Here is a 19,384-nt window from a genome sequence, read left to right as displayed (position 1 = left end):
CTTCAGCCCGCCTCTTTTGCTAAAGAACCCCCGGGTTTTCTAGGAATCAACCCGCCGTCCACCCGTGAGTCAAAAATAATTACGGATAGGTCCTGTTTTATGCGTTTAGGCCCCTGGCTTCTCTGGAAATCCAACCCGCCGTCCAGCCTGAGGTTTCTAACCAGCTAGCCCCTGAGTCTAGGCTTTATTTACGTTTTAGTCCCCGAGTTTTGTCCAGAAGCCCCTGGTTTCTCTGTTTTTCTTACAATAAGGTCCCTGGATCCTGTTTTAAGCGCAGTTTTCACGTTTTGGCTCCGTTTTAGGTGTTCTTTATATGCACGCGATCGTTGTAACGCGTAGATTAGTTCTAGGCTAGTTTTGTATGCTGTTTTTATGTGATGTTGTACTGTTTTCTTATATTTTGCTATTGTTTGTGCATGTGTGTATGTGTGGACTATGTTTGATGATCGTGAGTAGACGCGGAGCCTTTGGAGCAGTACCAGGAGCAGCTGTCTTCCGAGCAGTTCGAGCAGCAGCCGGGAGAGTACGAGGAAGGCAAGTATAACATGAATCTCCTATCACTTTTAAATACAATTTCATACTGCATTTTAATACTGTATACCTATAAGGACTTTCCTAGCCACCTTTATATCCTTTATATATATCCTTTGGGATTGTATTATGGTTAGTTGTGCTAGGTTGCTGCGCTATAACAAATCTTGGTTTTTTTTTAATTAATTTGATTAATGGTCTTATGCAACTTAATTCTGGAGCCGACCCTCTGTGCTGCGTGCTTGAGTGGTTTGTGCGTCCTTAAAAGATGTTTTTGTTAGAAACATGGTTTAGGGGGCCAGCACGGTGCTTAGTGCTTGGTTGGCCACTCTCCATAAGGACCGGTTCATAGAGCGATAACCTGGGATAACCGCGCAACCACAAGACTGGTATGGGACGGTCTTGACTTACTAATTAGGTCATTTTGGTTCGGGAGTAACTTACCTGCGTGGGCAAGAGGGGTGGTAAGCTTCAATGGTCCCTGCTCCTCCGGCTTGGTCTGTGCTGTGTGTCTTGTACCCCCGGAGGTGGGCCCCATCGTCGCTGATCCAGAATCCTTAGCGGTTACACCTTACCAACGTGGTCCTTTGTAACGGTCTCGTAGTGTGCTTGCTAGCCATCTCACCTAAGGAAGTGTGATGAACAACTAGCGTAGCCCACGACTTGTGGGTAAAGTTGTGCAACCTCTCGAGAGTGTAAAACTGATATATCAGCTGTGCTCACAGTCATGAGCGGCCCAGATCCTCCGTCTGATTAGTGGGGTTATCAACCTTTGACGAGGGCGATTTCCCGGGTGGTGTTGGTTTGGATGGTTCTCAGTAGTTCTTAATTAATATTGATTAATTTATTATGCAATTGGGTTTATGGTAATTCATCCACTTGTAGTATTTAGCTTTAATAAAATATGCCAAGACTAAAAGCTAATGCAGTTGAGTCAGCTAACCTTAGAGCCTCATGCTCGTGTTATACTTGTTGAGTACGAGTTTGTACTCACACTTGCCTCTCCACTCTTCTGTTCTATTTTGGATATCTTCGACTGCTGCTCAGTGCCCGGCAACGTGGAGGACTACGTCAGCGGCTTCGACGACTTCTAGGCGTTTGTCTCCCAGTCGACGTCCCTGTGGCGCCCAGCTCTTCATGTATCTCTTTTACGCTTCCGCAACTCTTGAACCGATTCTTGATTCGGTTGTAATAAAAATAATTCATTTTATTGATTCATTTACGTTTTATATTAATGTTATTCGTGACATGTGTTGTGATATCTTGATGATCTGTTGTATATATGCGTGACTTGATCCTGGCGCATATATGATTGCTCGATTTATGTCCTTATAAATCGGGTGTGACAGATTGGTATCAGAGCCGTGTCGACTGTAGGACGAAGCCTAGATAGAATGGGTCGAGTTTAGGACTTCTGTTCTCTTGCTTGCCTCCGCAAATCTTCAGCCATCATTTTTCTGTTTCTATTCCTTGAGTCTTAAGCTCTAGATTGGCCGTCTTCCCCGTCTTTTCTGAGAAATAGCTTGAGTTTTCCGTAGACATAGGCCTGAGTTGCCTAATCTTATAAGTTGTAAGTTTAAGTTGTCCCGATAAAAATACGCTAGAACGAGTGTGTTGGTCGAGTAGTGTGGAAAACTCGACTAATTTGTGAATATTGAATGTTTGTTATTGTGCACATGCTTGATTTGGATTTTTGGTTGATTGCATAGGCTAGTAGTTAAACTTGTTCATGCAAATCGACCTAACCCAACTTGAACCAAATAATAAAAAATTGAGTTAGAACGTTGGGGGTGAAATCTATATTCCTTTCTTTTTGACATCTCCTTCCGAAGTTCATTTCCGCAGCTACACGATATCTTATTTCTCGTAAATTTCGTTTGTTGCAATCAGATGGTGAACACCAGGCGCACCGGTTCCGGTTCTGACCAGCAGGAGCAGAACAACCAGAGTACCGGTCAGCCGCTACCGATGCCGCCACCACTGACCCCGGAGCAGTTCTTCCAGCTCCAGATGCAGATGATGGCTACCCTGAACAACACCGTTCAGGCTCTGCAGCAGATCCATGCTCAGCCACCGCCTCCTACGCCGCCTCAGCCCCATGACAGGCGTGCGGATTTTCTGAGAGGTCACCCTCCGACCTTCTCTCACGCCACGGACCCACTCCAGGCGGACGACTGGCTTCGTTCGGTGGAGCGCCAGTTGGTTGTTGCGCAGTGCGATGACCGAGAGCGGGTTCTGTACGCAGCAGGGCAGCTGCGAGGCTCCGCTCTTGACTGGTGGGAGTCCTACCCAGCTCGGGATCGTGAGGCTCTCACGTGGGACCAGTTCCGTGAGCGTTTCAGGAACCATCACATTCCTGAGGGCATCATGAAGATGAAGCAGAAGGAGTTCCGTGCTCTTAAGCAGGTAAAATTTGACGGAATTCCCCACCATTCCTTTTGAGCTTGATTCATCCTTGATTTCTTTTGTAACCTGACCAATTGAGCGATTTCTATCCTTGTTATCGGTGTTCGTCATTTCAGGGACCGATGACGGTGACGGAGTACCGTGACCGTTTTCTTCAGCTTGCCCGCTACGCCCCTGCCGACGTCGCTCGTGATAGCGATAAGCAGGAGTACTTCAAGGAGGGACTGGATGATCACATCCAGTATGCGTTGCTGAACCACCGCTTCGACAACTTCAACCAGCTGGTTGATGCTGCACTCAACACCGAGCGCAAGCGCCGGGAGATTGAGGATAAGAAGAGGAAGATGGCTCCATCCTCTTCGGGCAGCAACACTCGTCCCCGCTATCAGCATCCGCAGCAGCAGCAGCAGAGGCCGCCTCAGCAGTACCAGCAGCGGCAGCAGTACCCGCCTCGTCCTCAGCAGCAGCAGGCGGGACAGGGTCAGAGGCTTCCAGCGCCTCCGGCTCCACCAGCTCAGAGGCAGGGAGCGCCCACTCCTCCTCCTGGGCAGCAGGCTCCGGCACTTCCTCGAGTGTGCTTCCACTGCGGCGAGCCAGGGCACTACGCCAACGTCTGCCCTCGGAAGGCGCAGGCAGGGCAGCAGGGGCGTGCAGCACAGCCCAAGGCCCCAGCTCAGGGCAGGGTGAACCACGTGACGGCCGAGTCAGCGGCCGAGGCTCCCAACGTGGTTATTGGTACGTTCATGGTTAATGCCCATCCTGCTACAGTGCTTTTTGATACTGGTGCTACACATTCTTTCATCACCCAGTCTTTTGTTGAGCATCATGGTATTCCTACTAGCACATTAAAGAGGTGCATGATAGTATCTTCACCGGGAGGGCAGTTGAGGTCTCATGTCTTCTGTCCCAGAGTCAGTGTGGCTATAAGGGGGGTAGATTTCAGTGCGAATCTGATGGTGCTTGGCTCCAAGGGTATTGATGTGATCCTGGGGATGGAGACTCTTGCTAAATGGGGAGTCCGGATAGATTGTGCTCAGAGGAGGGTTCTTCTGTCAGCACCGGATGGTCAGGAAGTCACTGTTGGTGCCACAGAGCCTTCTGGATTTCTTCATCAGATGGAGGCTAGACCCACGGATGGTATTCGTGTGGTGTCTGAATTCCCGGATGTCTTTCCGGATGATTTGCCAGGTATGCCGCCTGATCGCGACATTGAGTTTTCCATTGATCTCATGCCTGGCACAGCTCCTATTGCTAAGAGGCCCTATCGTATGGCTCCTGTCGAGTATGAGGAGGTTAAGAAGACTGTCGACGAGTTGCTAGCTAAGGGTTATATCCGTCGCAGTTTCTCTCCTTGGGCTTTTCCTGTGTTGCTTGTAGAGAAGAAGGATGGTGCGAAGAGAATGTGCGTCGATTATCGGGATCTGAATGTAGTCACTATCAAGAACAAGCATCCATTGCCCCGTATTGAGGATCTCTTTGATCAGCTCCAGGGTGCTTGTGTATTCTCGAAGATTGATCTGCGTTCGGGTTATCATCAGCTGAAGATTCGTCCTGAGGATATTCAGAAGACGGCATTCACCTGCAAGTATGGGTTATACGAGTATACGGTCATGTCCTTCGGCTTGACTAATGCTCCGGCCTTCTTCATGCATCTGATGAACAAGGTTTTCATGGATTATCTGGACACCTTCGTGGTGATATTTATTGATGATATCCTAATATATTCCAAGTCAGAAGCAGAGCATGAGAAACATCTGAGGCTTGTGTTGCAAAGGCTCAGAGAGCACAAGCTGTATGCCAAGCTCAGCAAGTGCGAGTTCTGGATTGACGAGGTTCCGTTCCTCGGTCATGTTATCTCCAAGGGAGGTATTGCTGTGGACCCCGGAAAGGTGAAGGATGTGCTTGACTGGGTTGTACCGCAGACGGTGAAGGAAGTCCGCTCTTTTCTGGGCTTAGCAGGTTATTATCGGAGGTTCATCGAGAATTTCTCCAAGATTGCGAAGCCTTTGACTTCCTTGCTAGAGAAGGACGTGGGTTTCTCTTGGACTGATGAGCGTCAGAAGGCCTTCGAGGAGTTGAAGAAGAAGTTGACTACGGCGCCAGTCCTTACTCTGCCAGATCAGAGCAAGAGGTTCACAGTGTATTGTGATGCTTCGAGGGATGGTCTTGGTTGTGTTCTGATGCAGGAAGGCAGAGTGATAGCTTATGCCTCGCGGCAGTTACGCCGGCACGAGCTGAATTATCCCACTCATGATCTGGAGTTAGCCGCAGTTGTGCATGCTCTGAAGATATGGAGGCATTACTTGTTTGGGCAGAGGTGTGATATTTACACCGATCACAAGAGCCTCAAGTATATTTTCACTCAGAGTGAGCTGAATATGCGGCAGAGAAGATGGCTAGAGTTGGTCAAGGATTACGACCTGGAGATCCACTATCATCCGGGCAAGGCCAATGTTGTAGCAGATGCTCTGAGCAGGAAGAGCTATGTTAACATGGCCGTGGCTTTTCAGATGCCTCAGGAGTTATGCGAGGAGTTTGAGCAGTTGAGTCTGGGTTTCTTACATCACACCTCGGGTATGTCGTTCGAGGCAGAACCCACTCTAGAGGCTGAGATCAGGCAGCATCAGAAGGAAGATCAGAAGCTGCAGGAGATTCGTGAGTTGCTCAAGGTTGGCAAAGCCCCTCATTTCAGAGAGGATGATCAGGGTACCTTGTGGTACAAGGGTCGTATATGTGTGCCGGATGTAGCAGATCTCAGGAAGTTGATTCTGAGTGAGGCCCATGATACAGCATATTCTATCCATCCAGGCAGCACGAAGATGTATTACGACCTGAAGGAACGATTCTGGTGGTCTGGAATGAAGCGTTCCGTTGCGGAGTACGTGGCTATTTGTGACACTTGTCAGCGTGTCAAGGCAGAACATCAGAGGCCAGCAGGGTTATTGCAGCCGTTGAAGATTCCAGAGTGGAAATGGGAGGAAATCACTATGGACTTCATTGTTGGCTTGCCTCGTACTCAGAAAGGGTACAACTCCATATGGGTAGTAGTGGACCGGTTGACGAAGGTTGCTCATTTCATTCCGGTGAACACTACTTACTCCGGTGCTAGACTCGCAGAGTTGTACATCTCCAGGATTGTCTGTCTGCATGGTGTTCCTAAGAAGATTATATCTGATCGAGGATCTCAGTTCACTTCACGGTTCTGGGAGCAGTTGCATGATTCGTTGGATACGAAGCTGCGTTTCAGTACTGCTTATCATCCTCAGACCGATGGGCAGACAGAAAGGACCAACCAAGTGTTGGAGGATATGCTTCGAGCCTGCGCTATTCAGTATGGTACCAGCTGGGATAAATGCCTGCCGTATGCAGAGTTTTCTTATAATAACAGTTATCAGGCCAGTCTGAAGAAATCCCCGTTTGAAGCTCTGTATGGTCGGAAATGCAGAACTCCGCTGTATTGGGATCAGATTGGTGAGAGGCAGGTGTTTGGTCCGGATATTGTTGAGGAGGCCGAACAGTTGGTACAGCAGGTGCGAGAAAATCTGAGAGTCGCTCAGACTCGTCAGAAGAGCTATGCGGATGTTCGTCGCCGAGATTTGACCTTCGCAGTGGGTGATCATGTATATCTGAAGGTCTCGCCGATGAGAGGAATCCGCAGGTTTAATGTACGAGGGAAGCTAGCTCCTCGGTACATTGGTCCGTTCAAGGTGCTGGAACGGAAAGGTGAGGTGGCGTATCGTCTGGAGTTGCCACTCAATCTCTCAGGAGTGCACGATGTGTTTCACGTGTCTCAGCTGAAGAAGTGCTTGAGAGTGCCAGAAGAACAAGCACCGATAGAAGGGTTGGATGTGCAGGAGGATCTGACCTATGTTGAGCATCCGGTGAAGATTCTGGAGACATCTGAGAGGGTTACTAGGAACAAGAAGATCAAGATGTGCCGTGTTCAGTGGAGTCATCACACGGAGGATGAGGCTACTTGGGAGCGAGAAGACGAGCTGAGGAAGACATATCCCGACCTCTTTGCTAGCTAGCCTATCCGAATCTCGGGACGAGATTCCTGTAAGGGGGGTAGGTTTGTAACACCCTCAGGTAATTTCCTCAAATTTTTAATTAATTTATTTGGGCTCGAATAGATTTTCCAGGGTTTCTCTAGTTTATCTCGTATTTAAAGTTATTTTATAACGCAAGAAAATAAAATTTATCATAGGATTAAAGTGTTTGTGCATTCATGCCACAGCATTGTTTTAATTGTGTTGAGTGTGTAGATTTGAATTCAAATGGTATTTGAATTCAAATGGTTTTGTTTGAATGGGTAGAGTATAGAAAAGAAAAAGGAATGAAAGAAAGCAGCCCGCAGCCCAACCCCAAACCCTTGGCCCAGCCCAATTCCCCTTTTCCCTCTCCTCTCCCTCACCCGTGGGCTCTCTCTCTTCCCCTTTTCCTTTTCTTCCCGCGTGGGCCGAGTCCCGGCCCAATTCCCCTCAGCGCCGGCCCCTTTCCTCCTCTCTCTGACTGATCGCTCGGGCCCGCATGTCGGCGCCGCGTTTCCCTCAGCCCGAGCGCGCTCGCCCATCCCCGCTCGCCCTCTCCCTCTGTCAGCCGGGCCCCGCACGTCAGCGTCGTCTCCCACCTCCCTTTCTCCTCCCCGTCCTCTGTTTCCCGGCGCCCAACGAACTCCGATCTCGCCGGTGACTCTCTCTTCCCGGGCCCAAGAGCCAGTGGGACCGCCGCGCCACCTACAAAGGGCCGCCCAACCCTAAAGCCCTAGCCGCCACCCAGAACCCTAGCGCCACCGGTCTCTTTCCCCTCCGCCGCGGGTAAGTTCGGCCGCCTCCGCAATTGCTCGCCGCCGGCGATCCTCACGCCCCTTTGACCCCCCTGCCATCTCCACAGGACTACCTGGAGCCGATCTACCCCAGCTAAGGGCCCTGGCCACGCCTGCAGCACCGTTCCCCGCGAGCGCCGTCGTCCTGCTGCCGCCAGTCGCCGTCGTTGCACCTCCTCCGCCACACTCCGGGCACCGTAGCCCCCTCGGTGAGTCCCTCTTCGCGCTCTGGTCCTTTTGCACCAGCTGCGGCAGCCTTTAGCCACCTGTGACACCTGGAACGCGAGCGCCGCCGGCGTGACCGCCGCCCGAGCCGCCCCCGTCGTGGAGACCCCCTACCCGAGCCCTAATCAGCCGACCCAAGCCCTTAGACGAATTCCCCGCGGTCCAGCCTCTCTCCCCGGCACGATCCCGACCATCCAGAACCCCGGAGCCCCGACATTGGCAAACTCCGGTGAAGCACCGCCACGGGGGAGGTCGCCGGCGAGAAATCGCCGCCCCCGGAGTCCCCGTTCCCTCTGGCCGTCCGATCTGGCGTTCACGGATAGGATTAGATCGTGAAGCCCTTCGATCTGAGCCGTGCGATTCAGATCCGAGGGACCCGAGCAGCGCGTACCGGTTCGCCGGGATTTTAAATCTCGGCCGTCCAATTCAAATCCGGTGGATAGCGCGAGTAGTAAACCTAGATCCAATACCGACCGTCCGATCTCGATCCAAAGGCTGAGATCATCCCGTACCCCTTCGCGTATGGATTCTAATCTGGGCCGCACAGATCTGATCCGAGGGCCCAGATTACATCATACCGCTTCAGCCCGCCTCTTTTGCTAAAGAACCCCCGGGTTTTCTAGGAATCAACCCGCCGTCCACCGTGAGTCAAAAATAATTACGGATAGGTCCTGTTTTATGCGTTTAGGCCCCTGGCTTCTCTGGAAATCCAACCCGCCGTCCAGCCTGAGGTTTCTAACCAGCTAGCCCCTGAGTCTAGGCTTTATTTACGTTTTAGTCCCCGAGTTTTGTCCAGAAGCCCCTGGTTTCTCTGTTTTTCTTACAATAAGGTCCCTGGATCCTGTTTTAAGCGCAGTTTTCACGTTTTGGCTCCGTTTTAGGTGTTCTTTATATGCACGCGATCGTTGTAACGCGTAGATTAGTTCTAGGCTAGTTTTGTATGCTGTTTTTATGTGATGTTGTACTGTTTTCTTATATTTTGCTATTGTTTGTGCATGTGTGTATGTGTGGACTATGTTTGATGATCGTGAGTAGACGCGGAGCCTTTGGAGCAGTACCAGGAGCAGCTGTCTTCCGAGCAGTTCGAGCAGCAGCCGGGAGAGTACGAGGAAGGCAAGTATAACATGAATCTCCTATCACTTTTAAATACAATTTCATACTGCATTTTAATACTGTATACCTATAAGGACTTTCCTAGCCACCTTTATATCCTTTATATATATCCTTTGGGATTGCATTATGGTTAGTTGTGCTAGGTTGCTGCGCTATAACAAATCTTGGTTTTTTTTTAATTAATTTGATTAATGGTCTTATGCAACTTAATTCTGGAGCCGACCCTCTGTGCTGCGTGCTTGAGTGGTTTGTGCGTCCTTAAAAGATGTTTTTGTTAGAAACATGGTTTAGGGGGCCAGCACGGTGCTTAGTGCTTGGTTGGCCACTCTCCATAAGGACCGGTTCATAGAGCGATAACCTGGGATAACCGCGCAACCACAAGACTGGTATGGGACGGTCTTGACTTACTAATTAGGTCATTTTGGTTCGGGAGTAACTTACCTGCGTGGGCAAGAGGGGTGGTAAGCTTCAATGGTCCCTGCTCCTCCGGCTTGGTCTGTGCTGTGTGTCTTGTACCCCCGGAGGTGGGCCCCATCGTCGCTGATCCAGAATCCTTAGCGGTTACACCTTACCAACGTGGTCCTTTGTAACGGTCTCGTAGTGTGCTTGCTAGCCATCTCACCTAAGGAAGTGTGATGAACAACTAGCGTAGCCCACGACTTGTGGGTAAAGTTGTGCAACCTCTCGAGAGTGTAAAACTGATATATCAGCTGTGCTCACAGTCATGAGCGGCCCAGATCCTCCGTCTGATTAGTGGGGTTATCAACCTTTGACGAGGGCGATTTCCCGGGTGGTGTTGGTTTGGATGGTTCTCAGTAGTTCTTAATTAATATTGATTAATTTATTATGCAATTGGGTTTATGGTAATTCATCCACTTGTAGTATTTAGCTTTAATAAAATATGCCAAGACTAAAAGCTAATGCAGTTGAGTCAGCTAACCTTAGAGCCTCATGCTCGTGTTATACTTGTTGAGTACGAGTTTGTACTCACACTTGCCTCTCCACTCTTCTGTTCTATTTTGGATATCTTCGACTGCTGCTCAGTGCCCGGCAACGTGGAGGACTACGTCAGCGGCTTCGACGACTTCTAGGCGTTTGTCTCCCAGTCGACGTCCCTATGGCGCCCAGCTCTTCATGTATCTCTTTTACGCTTCCGCAACTCTTGAACCGATTCTTGATTCGGTTGTAATAAAAATAATTCATTTTATTGATTCATTTACGTTTTATATTAATGTTATTCGTGACATGTGTTGTGATATCTTGATGATCTGTTGTATATATGCGTGACTTGATCCTGGCGCATATATGATTGCTCGATTTATGTCCTTATAAATCGGGTGTGACAACCTATCAGAGGTTTGGCGCAGACTCAAGGTCAAAGGGAAGTTGTCACCTTGTCACATCGGTCCGTTCAAGATCTTGGAATGGAAGGGCGAGGTACCTTACCAGCTAGAGCTACCTGCGTGACTGTCAAATGTGCACAACATGTTCCACATATCGCAGTTGAAGAAGTGTTTGAGAGTACTAGAGGAGCAATTACCACTGGAGCAGTTGAATGTGCAGGATGATTTGACCTACACTGAGTACCCGGTCAAAATCCTGGACACGTTGGAAAGGATCATCCGGAGTAAGAGGATTCGAATGTGCAAGGTCCAGTGGAGTCACCATGCAGAGGATGAGGCCACTTGGGAACGAGAGGATGAGTTACAGGCAGAATTTCTCCAGCTCTTTGCTAGCCCAGCCGAATCTTGAGGACGAGATTCCTTTTACGGGGGTAGGTTTGTAAAACCCTAATTTTTAATTTAGGAGCCTAAATAAATTTTACTAGATTTTTGCAGGAATCATAAGATTTTTATCCATGTTCTTTTGATTTTAGAACATTTACCATGAATTAAAAATCATTTACTTAGTTATAAAAAGAAATATAAGAAAAATAGATCTTGTACATTCTCATGCCGCACTGCATTTTTTATTGTTTGTTTTCAAATTGAATTTAAATTTCAAAACTAAATTCAAATGAATAGGAGTGTATCTCTTTTATTCAAAAACCCCTTCTTTCCTTTTTCTTTTTCTCTCTCCCTTTTTCATTTGGCCCAGCCCAATTCTCTCCTTCTCTCTCTTTTCCCTTCTCTCTTCTCCCTTACTTTTCTCCCTCGCGGCTCAGCCCAACCGGCCCAGCCGCCCCCTCTCCCAGCCCGCGCCGCCTCCTTCTCTCTCTGCCGCCGATAGGCGGGCCCCACCTGTTGGGGCCTTCCTCTTCCTCTTCGAGCCAGGCTCGGACTCAAGCCCAAGTCCAACCGCTCCCCACGTGCCTGGGCCAGCACGCCGAGGCCCCTCGGTCGTCCCATCGAGTCGCAGCCGCCGCTTTCGCCTCGCAAAACCCTAGCCGCGCCGCTGCATCCGCTTGAGCATGGGCCACCGCTTACCACTGCCTTACCGCTCTCTTTTGATGCCCAGCCGTTGTAAAAGCTCCGCGACGTGGTGAGGACCATCGTCAGCCCTTCTTTCCCCTCTCTCTCACCTTCTCGCGGTGGAGCGCCGCCGGGCCATCCCGCCATGGCGTGCCACTTTCCCGGCCCTGCGCGCCCGTCCCGAGCCCATAGACACGTTCCTTGTCGCCCCCTCTCTCTCCCTGGACAAACCGGAGCCAAAGCCGTGGCCGAAATCGCGTTTACGCGGTTCTCCGGCGAGCGTGCCGCCGCTCGCCGTCGGGCGCCGCCGTGTGTGGCCGCCCGAGCCGCCTGCCCGCCGCCACTATCAGATCTAGATCCCACGGTCTAGATTAGATCTAAACCGGGGTCAAACATCCTAGTATTGGTCAACCCTACGAATTTTTTGCAAAAGAGCCCCTCTGCTTTTATGAAATCAACCCGCAGTACATACTAGTTCAAAAGTATTTGCAAAATAGTCCTTTTTCTTCTATTTTGACCCCTAGACTTTTCTAAAATATAACCTGCGTCAAATCCCTCCATTTTTAAGCTAAACCTAGGTTTAAGGTTTATTTATATTTTAGCCCTCGGTTTCTTCGGTCAAAGCCCTTTTAGTTTCAAATCTTTTACAAATAAGCCCCTGAAACCATGTTTTAGACATAACTTCTCCATTTTAACTCCATTTTCATCGATTCTTGCGCTCACGCAGTCCTTAATTCTTGTGCTCACGCGATCCCTATGATGTGTACAGTAGCTTTATAATCTTGTTTTGTTCTATTTATATTATTTGGTGTATTGTTTCTTATTTGTTGTACTTGCTTGTTTGTATGCACTTGTGTGGTGCGATAGACGGTGCGTAGTTTGAGGATCTACAAGACCAAGGCTTTGAAGACACCACTAAGCAGCAGCAACTGTTGGAAGAAGGCAAGTGGTCTTTGATCATATTTCTGTCCAAATAATCTTAATACACACCTTTATTTTAGATGCATGCATGTATCTATAATATGATGGATGTAAAACTAAGGACGTGTCTAGTTTCTATTGTATTTTCTTGATTAAATCTGGGTTGTTTTACTTTATGTTGTAGCTATGGTAGTTGCTCATCTACTTAGACTATTGTTGGTTAACTTGGAAACAATACTACACTTGTTTTACTTCATGTTCTGGAATATTTTATGGAGATAATCATAAGATTATTACTTTAATTGGAACATGGAGAATCACCTAGAAAAATAGTGTAACCACAGTACTACATGGCTCTGGTCTTGTCTAATTAATTAGAAACTTTATCTTGTAATGGTCTTACCAAAAGGGCAAGAGAGGAGTGCGTTGATGGGGTATAGCTCGGTCCTCTTGAGGCTTAGATACGATCCTAGTTCAGGCGTGTTCCTATTAGGGAGGGTTATGACCATTGCGGCCTGAAACCTTAGCGAACCATTGCAAGTTATGGAATCTTTGTAAGGGCCTCGTAGTGAATCCCTGTCACTCACCTCGGAAGTGTTTAAGGGACTTGTAAACCCGGGCATCCAGGGAAACACGAGTTTTAGGTAAAGTGTACAACCTTTGCAGAGTGAAAACTGATTTATAGAGCGACTTGGACCCTCACATGATAATTGAACTTGAAGATGATCTAAATTTATGTTCTTTATTTTATGTTGTTACTTATCTCTTTTACTTACTCAAGGGTTTAAGGTATATACTTACACTTAGTTAATGCTTGCTAAATAAAATTTGACCAATTAAAAGTGCTTATCGCAGTTAAACCATATCAGCTATTCCTTGAATTTGACCTTGCATGTCATATAATTTATTCCACTTACGGAGTACCAACCATAAATGTACTCACACTTGCTTTATTAAAATTAGTGCTACTCAAAACAAGATAAATGTCCGGAGTTCGCTGAAGACTTCAAGTAGTTCTAGACGTATGTCTCTTAATCATCTGCCTGTGAAGTTGAAGTTCCGCTGCTAGTTAAAGACGTTCATTTGTTTGCTTAAGATTAAGACTTTCGGTCCTATAATAAAGTACTTTAATACTCTATTTCGTTATTATATTGTTTCGGATATACACTTATATCGTCCATCATATGTGTGTGATCTTGATCCTGGCGCATATATGAAATGCATCTAGTTTCTTCTCAAAATCGGGCGTGACGAAGAGTCCATTTCTTCCTTTGGTTGCTCTCCAAAAATAAGGTTCTGACTAGGGACAATGTTGAGAAGAGAAAACCCCTAGACGATAACTCTTGTCTCTTCTGTAACGAGAGGGAAACAGTCCATCACCTCTTTTTCGAGTGTGGTAGCTAAACAGGTTTGGGTGGAGGTTTCCGAGGCTCTTGGCCTTAATGTAGGTGTAGACTTCCTTTCTACCGGTAATCTGTGGCTTTGTAATAAGAGGTTTTTAGTGTGTAACATGGTTACTTCAGCTGTTCTTTGGAGTATCTGGAAACTAAGGAACAATCTCTGTTTTCAGAATGCAGTCCGGAGAAGTGTTGGGGTCCTCCTGATGAAGATTGCATTCATGTTGCAGAATTGGCTAATTTTGTGCCCAGCAGAGAAGAAAGACACTCTGGATGGGTTTGTCGAAAAGCTCCAAAGCTTAGCTCGCAGGCCTAGGAGGATTATAGGGTGAAACACAACGTCAGTGAAGCTTGGGTGAATTTCTGGAAAGAGAACTACTCCAACTGGAAGCTCAACAAGGTCCTGGAGGAGTTCGCATCCTGGGTCTTGGTGGATGATGAAGCAGTTGGCGCTTGCTTCTTCCCTCTGACAGAAGATGGTGTCTCCAGTTAGAGCATCTCCAACCCACCTCCCTTCTGACCTCCTATCCTGTCTTTAGGAGAGAGAAATGAAAAAACCCCTCCAACCCACCTCTCATCGGGTTCCTATGGATAGGAGAGCTCTCATCCACGAGCTCCAACCTCCTACATCTAGGAGGCCCGCTCCCGACTCTCATCCGGCTTGAGGAGCAACGGCCGCCCCTTCCTGCGCCGGCATGGACGCCACTCCCACCAGTTACGCCTCCTTCCCGTCGTCCTCTTCTGTTTTTTTATCTGCGAACTAGATCCAGGGGAGAGAGGGGCGAGAGAGGAGGGTTGGCGGTGGCGTTGGCCGGCCAAATCGAGCGTACCAACAGCCCGATCTGCCCACCCGCCGCAGCCGGAGCCGCGCCGCCCCCACGATCTGCGCGTGTCGAGGCCCTGCCGCGTGCAGGAGCGAGCCGCGTGCACCGAGTCCCTACCGCGTGCGCCGAGCTCTGGCGCGGCCGGCGGGGCTCGCGAGACACAGGGAGAATAGAGGGCGGGACCTTAGGGAGGGACCGAGGGGGGCGTGGTCCGGCCGCCCGCCAGTGTGCCGCGTCGTAGGGAAGGGTGGGAAGGGAGGTGAGGGAGGCTAGGAAGGTGAGCTAGCGGTGGAGGGGGAGGAAGGTCGGGGAAGAGAGGAACAGGGCCGCGCCTGCTAGTGTGCCTGCAGCTGGCCGCCGCTGGGCTTGAATAGAGAGGGAGAGGGTGGAGAAGAAGAGCATATTGATAAGAGAGAGGAGTATTTGGGGAAACAGAAGCCCATTTCCTTGCGTAGCTTCAACAGAGCAATTGATTCCTGCAATGTTCTTGCAATTTTTATCTGATATGGTTGGATCTGACAATGCACGGAGGAAGATGGAACCCTGGATGATCGATATGCTTGGAAGCAATGCTGGTGGCAGCCATGATCTGGATATGCTTGGAACCTATGCTGGTGGCAGCCATGATGTGGAAGTTGCTGAGACTCAGTATGCTAGCCCACAACTGGAACAAGTTTTCATAGAGGCTGCAGTTGTTGAAGTTAGCACTGCTGTGAAAGGTAATAAGAAGAGATCTAAAATTTTTATCATCATGTATTGATCCATAAATCTGCTGGTACGCCATAACTTATCATCATGTATGCTGCAGTAATCTTCTGCAAACAAGATAATCCAAGACGTCTATTTGAATCCCTCTTTTGCACAAAATAATCATCATGTTGCTCTGTAACTTGCACTATGCGCATAAACAGAGAGCGACCCATTCTAAACCTGAGCAAAGAAATACAAATAAGATTCGCTATGTAATAGATGAGCTTACTAAATTAAAACCAAATTGGATGCACTAATTGCGAACCTGCTATGGAAGAAAGTTGGGCCATAGACTGGATTGTCCGAAAAATAATCGTTGAACAACCTCCATGCGCTGCTCAATCTATCATGATAGATATATTGATGACCAACCACAGAGCCACCCCATCTTGGACAATTGATAGCCTCATACTGCATGTGAGCTATGTGTAGTGCCGAAAGGATGAGTTCATCATCGTCATCCGACGACGATGATGATGAGTCTAAACGAGAGGGAGGGAGGGAGGGAGGGAGGGAGAATGGTTTGGTGTGGGAGCCAGAAGTCCGGGCATCCATATGTATAGATGTGAGAAATCTAGCAGTTTGAATACTAGCCGTTCAAAATAGCCGTTGGAAATACAGCCGTTGTAAATAGTGTCATCTGAAATACAACGTTGGAAAATGGGACGTTCAAAATAGCCGTTGGAAATATAGCTATTCGAATAGTATCATCCAAACTATGGCCATTGGAACACAGGACCGTTCAAAATATATCAGTTGGAAATAAACCGTGCAAAAATAAAACGGTCATTCAAAATAATCCTTATGGTAGTTACTTGATATGAATAAAGAATGAGGGAGGGTGAGATATAGGAGTAAGTATGAGACACTACACCACGGATGACATTTAGAAACTGATACTAACTACTAGCTGTTGGTTGTTAAAACGTTAGGATGGAAAGTTGGTTGCTAAAAGCAGTTTTAGTAATAGGTGATCAGTTGCTAAAACTATACAATTATATCAACAGATGACCGGTTGGTAAATATTGTATATCCAGACCGGCAGTCGGTAGCTAAAAGATTTAGGTGGGCAGACTCCCGCGCGCGCCCAAACTACGCGCGGAAAGAAGAACTTTACATGCCTTTTCTTGAAAAAAATAGAAGTCTATCTGCTCCTTTTGCCCAAATCATAACCCCTCCCCGCCCCAAACCTGATTCCTCCTCCTCCCCGCTCCTCCCTTGAAAGGATCTCAAGGTGCCTAGAGGGGGGTGAATAGGTTAATCTGAAACTTAAAACACTTTAAACACTGTCAGTAACATAGATATCCGGATACTCCGGATATATGTCCGGATACTCCGGGTTTTGTGTCTGGAGTTTTTGAAAATATTGTCCAGAGAGTCTGGGTATGAAACAATGTACACACTAACAAGATATTGATGCTGCAATTTAGATCGAGTAAATTTAGATAAGCTAGTAGTATCTTAAGAGCGTTTTTTACCAGTTGTCTTACTCTAGAGACTAGTATAATTGTGGATCAGCCTCAAACACTAGAAAGTTAGTCTCACAAGCAAATATCTAATAAAATTAGTAAGGAGCACAAAAGAGAGATAAAATTTATTTCCCGAAGTTCACTCCCAAAGGAGCTACGTCTCTGTTGAGGAAGGACTCAAGAGACGGTGCTCAAGAACTCCTATGCTCCTCTTCCAAGGGTGAGACCAACGCTCAAACTCAAGATTACTTACTATATGTTTCTTCGATAGGAATGAAGATTACAAACTTCTTGTGGTGCTTATAACTTGCTTGAACACTCACAAGCGACGCCTAGCCATCTAGGAGCTTGAAGCTCCAAGAGTAATAAACTTGAATCCACCGGCTAGACAAGGATGTTGTGCTAAAGAGATGGAATGGAAGCTTACTAACACAAATCTTTGCTCTTGCAACAATCTCACTTGAAGCCCCAAATAAAATCACTCAAGAATGAAAAAGGGGAAGTGAGAGAGCTCTTCTTTTGCTCGCAAGTATTTTCTGGTCGAAATGAGCAAGAGGGCTTTTGAATGAAGGGGTATGGGGGGTATTTATACCCCTCTCATAGAAAACTAGCCGTTGGCTAAAAGGTACCCGAATACTCCGGGTATATGTCCGGATACTCCAGACACTGGGGTCCAGAGACTCCGGTCTTAGAGAAACTACGGTTGGGGAACAGTTACCCGGAAACTCTGGGTATTTGTCCGTATACTCCGGAATACTATGTCCGGACATTCCGGACCATGAACCGAACAATCCGGGTATAACAGGGAATTTCATGAGAAGGCTGTTTATAGTGGTAGGTTTGATTTTCATGGTTTTTTGTAGGTTCTCTTGAGCACAACTACCATGTAAACACCTGTGGATCAAAATCTCTCTTGATAGTACAACGTTCCTATACTCAATTTCAAAATAAAATCTAATTCTTCAAGTAAATTTGAAATACTGCTTTTTATTTTCCTGTTGAGGGGTCATGCTTTGTAATACGCTTTGCTTAATCAATCTTAGCACCTGCACACATGCTTGACAACATGATTAAATATACATGTGCTTTGTCATCTACCATCAAAACCCACTAAGGGGCCTAGATATCTTTCAATCTCCCCCTTTTTGGTGATTGATGACAACCCATATGTATCTCATTTAATAATCATAAAGATGTAAGCTTAAGCATATAAAGAGCTCCCCCTTAATATATGCCATGATTTTGAATTTCAAATTGACTTATCAAAAGTCAAAGTTGGCACATTACGAAGAAAACATGAAAAAGCTCTTTATATATTTTACAGTGGGATGAGCAAGTGTGTTCTAATACAATGTGTGATGCAAATGACAGTTTATGCACTCAAGAAAAATTTGAGTTGGCTACAAAAACCCGGAGACTCCGGGTATATATCCGGAGACTCCGGACCTTCTGCACAGAATACAGAAAACAGCAAGTCATCACAATTTAAATAGGCATCACACTATCATTTAAGCCTTAGAACAGTTTCAAATGTGACAACTAAACAGTTTTAAACATAGAGTAGCACACATTACAAGTTTTCGATACAATACAAGCCCAAAAGAGTACATAAATGGTCATTTTCACTCCCTCTTTGTCATCATGTGCCAAAAACGGAATGAAAAGAGCAAAGAGGTCTACTCCTCCTCATCATCTTGGGCGCCGTCATCAGAGATGTCTTCATCCTCATCCGAGTCAGGGATCTCTCGGTAGTTGTGGGGTTCCTCTTCCTCGGTCTCCTCTTCTTCATCAAAGATCTCTTGGCCACGAGGAGGAGAGCGATGAGAGCAAGTAGGTGCACGAGTGCGTCGACGTGGGCGAGGAAGAGGGGCATGAGCAACAGCAACAGCAGCCTCATCCGCAGCATCCCACTAGGCGAACGGGTCATCAAACTCGGGCAACTCATGGTAAGGATCCGCAGGAAGTCCTAAGTGACTCTTGATCTCAATAATATCACGGCGATTTTCATTGATTTCTTGAGTAGCGGTCTTGCACATGCTAAAGATGCTCTTGAGTGCCCGCTTGATGAAAGAATCGTGGTGACCATGGTGAGAGGAGGAAGAGACACCGGAATGGGATGGAGCGGGATCAAATCTTGGATTCCTTGTAGCACCGGCATGAAGAGGAGGTGCATGCGGTGCATCACCGGAGCGAGGACGAAGATGAAGTGCTGCATGCTTGCAGTCCTTAGGAAAGCTGACCTTCGTAACCCTCTCTATCATATACATGAGATATGGAGCAGATTGTAGAAATTTCTGTGGATCATTCATCGTCCTCCTGAACTCATTCCAAATGAAATCCATGATGGAGAAGGGTCTTCCACCGGGCATGATACGAGCAAGAAGGTTTCAAGCAAAGTATCAAAGTGCCGTAGCATCTCCATCCTTAGCATCAATGGTGGCACGAAAGAATTGATTCATCGTGTAGTAGAAGGGTTGAAGGTGCTTGCGTTACCGGCTTCGGCTAGAATCGG

The 19,384-nt window shown here is 47.5% G+C and overlaps 1 long non-coding RNA gene across 1 annotated transcript; it reads left to right on the top strand.

Moving 5' to 3' along the window:
- The first annotated feature begins 14,167 nt into the window (after positions 1 to 14,167).
- LOC112902010 lies at positions 14,168 to 15,504 on the top strand. The gene is made up of 2 exons (XR_003230457.1): positions 14,168 to 14,543; positions 15,189 to 15,504. It is a non-coding gene; the product is annotated as an uncharacterized LOC112902010 (long non-coding RNA).
- The last annotated feature ends 3,880 nt before the right edge of the window (positions 15,505 to 19,384 follow it).

This window comes from Panicum hallii, chromosome 8 (genome assembly GCF_002211085.1).
Source record: "Panicum hallii strain FIL2 chromosome 8, PHallii_v3.1, whole genome shotgun sequence".
NCBI classification, from domain to species: domain Eukaryota; kingdom Viridiplantae; phylum Streptophyta; class Magnoliopsida; order Poales; family Poaceae; genus Panicum; species Panicum hallii.
Note: the sequence above shows the minus strand (reverse complement) of the source record. Positions and strands in the feature narration are given on the sequence as shown.